This window comes from Arachis ipaensis, chromosome B10 (assembly GCF_000816755.2).
Source record: "Arachis ipaensis cultivar K30076 chromosome B10, Araip1.1, whole genome shotgun sequence".
Lineage (NCBI taxonomy): Eukaryota > Viridiplantae > Streptophyta > Magnoliopsida > Fabales > Fabaceae > Arachis > Arachis ipaensis.
The window spans coordinates 133,637,970-133,641,180 of NC_029794.2; positions in this window are offsets into that span (position 1 = coordinate 133,637,970).

A 3,211-nucleotide genomic window follows, 5' to 3' on the forward strand; every position below is an offset into this window, starting at 1 on the left:
TAACAAATAAAAAGATTTAAAATAGTCAATACATTCATGAGACTAATAATAATAAGAATAACTTTGTTAATAAAATTTTGGTAACAACATATATCTTTTAAAATTAAAAAGTATAACTAGAAAAAAAAATCAAATTTAAACACAAATACAACAATTGAAAGATAGTGTAAAAATATTGATATTTTATCTCATGTATTTAAGTATATTCTGTACAAATTATATGGATCTTTTTTATTATCAGGTCTTTATTCAATTAAAATTTTAATAAATGGTGAAATTTGATAATGACACAATGTGTCCTAATTTCTTAAAAAAACAAAAAGACTAAATACTAAATTAAATGTTACAAGTCAACAGGTAAATAAATTAAAAAACTTCAAATTAAAAACATAGATACGTATATATTTTTGTGAGTTACTAGATAAATTTTTATTGAATAACTAATTTAAGTACGAATTAAAAAAAATACTACTACAACTATTATCCAATAGCAATAATTATGAGATACATAATATCATTTAGTGATGGAAAATAAATTTTAATGTAGTTACAGTAATTAGAGAATAAATAGTTGATTATAAAAAATCATCAAATTAAAATTTAATAATGTAAAAAATATTAACATAAACACACAAAAAATAACAAAATAAAGTACAATAAACAAAGAAATTTTTAAAAATCTTTATGCAATTTTAATGGACAAAATCCTTATCATATCGTTACTTTATCATAATAAATTTAAAAAATTAAACTAAAATTATTACAAATTATTAGGCGACAATCAAAACTTTCAACAAATTAAATAGCAAAGAAATACATTAGAATCAAACAATTTTAAAAATAATCTTTATATATTTCAGTATAATTCAGAATAAAAATCTGTATTAATCAAAATTTAAATAAATAAAAAAATTAAATATACAATTTTTTTTTGAAGAAAATAGAAGGATAAATTTGGTTGTAGAATCTAAAAGAAGAAGAAAAAATAGAAAGGTTTGGGGAGATAAGAGGACAAATTTTAAAAATTTAATAAGGGTAAAAGAGTAAAAAATCAGTGTCTCACCAAATTGGAGGTACACAAATTTAGTGTCTCCGTGTCCTCCCATGTCCTTCGAAGATTTGTGTCTCACCAAACCAAACAGCAGACATGTGTCACCGTGTCCATGTCATAATAAGACATGGACATCAACCAAACACTACCTACCTATAGCAAATCATGGTATATATATATTTTGTGCTCAAGGATCAATGTACCACAGTATAGGAGGATTTCATCCGGATCAAGGGACGCGGCTACGCTTCTTGCAACTGTATATGTATGATACTGAGCACGAGTTACAAAATAGGATGCTGGAATACACAACTGCATGAAAGTTTGGTTTTGAAGCTATAACAATTGTTGCACCGATATAATCCTTTTATCCATATATTTCGCCAGCTTGCACAACGACTAGATGTACAAGAGTGTAGCTTGGTGATTAGAGAGTGACCTGCTAATCAACCACAATAGACAATACAGTCTCCCAACTGCTTCACAAGTAACAACCATAATAGCCAGTGATGACATTGAAATAATGGTGCGTGGACGAGATATCAAGATTCAAACTCATGCTGGTAATTTCAGAAGGATTCAAGAATTTGTTGGCTATTATGATCCACTACAATATCCTCTTCTTTTTCCATTTGGAACGCATGGATGGGATATGAATACTCGAACTCAAAGTGGGAACAAAGTATCATGCCGGACATATTATAACTATATGCTCCAGGTACAAACTCATATTTGCTACATAATTTATTGACTTCCTTAGATGATAGTTTGAACCATTACATTATTTCACAATTTCTAACTATTTTCTAATATCCTCAAAATTCGTAGATCCGTCCCGATAATCACTCAACAGTTTTGCAAGTGGGGCGACTTCTTCAACAATATGTTGTTGACAACTATGTGAAAATAGAAACAGGTAAGTTAAGATGGGTTCGATAAAGACAACAGAAACTTCGAGCTAAACTATATCAAGGCTTACAAGATGCTTTGTACACAGGAGAGACTAATGTTGGTAAATATTTTTCAATTTAATAGCTACACGATTGATTATTACGTGTTTTCGAAGTTAAAATTTCAAACTAATAATACTTTTCTCTATAATTGGTTTCAGAAAATGTTGGTAGAAGAACGATATTACCATCGTTGTTCGTGGGCAGTCGTCGAGACATGACCCAACGGTACGATGATGGAATGATTATTGTTCTTAAAGAAGGCAAATCGGATATTTTTCTCACTATGACATGCAATCCATCATGGTCAGAAATAGCTTCGGAGCTCAGCCCTACTCAAACTCCACAGGATCGTTCGGATCTAACAACTAAGATTTTCAGAGCCAAATTCGAACAATTAAAGGAGGATGTTATTACCAAGGGTGTATTGGGAAAGGTGAAAAGTTATATTTATATCACTGAATTTGAGAAAAGAGGATTACCACACGTACATATGTTGCTAATCTTAGAAAATAATGACAAGTTGAGTGATCCTACCACATTTACATGAGGCAATGCTAAGACATATGGTCTATGGTCCTTGCGGAACACTTATTCAGTCTTCACCATGCATGAAAAATAGTCAATGTAAACGCAACTACCCAAAAGAGTTCGTAGCAGAGACACGACGAGGTCACGAGATGATGACTCATATCCTCAATATAGGAGGAGATTTGATGCTCCAATCTCTATAAACCAAAATGTCATATAAATAAAGCTACGTTAATTTTGAAATGATGAAAAAAATATTTATCTGACAAATTTAAAGGATGAATGGTATATTAACACCAATATTAAAATATGATATAAATAAAGTCACGTCAATATTAAAATAAAAAACAATAGTGATCTTATAAATTTAAAAAGTAAATAATATATTAAAAAAATAAAATTAATTTCTTAAAAATAATAAAAAAGCGGCTAAATAGGCACGATCGTACCTGTTGAGCCGTTAGTCACTATAATCCAAAACAATCGATACAGTTATCATTAATATATTTAGACATTTTAATAACACATTATAACAGCAAAAATAAAATATCTTTCAAATCTCAATTTTATTAACATTTTTATAAAAATCAAAACTATAAATACTCAATACAGCAAAAATTAAAAATGAAAAAAATAACTTTTTAATTTTTAATTATATAAGGTTTTATATATTGCTTTC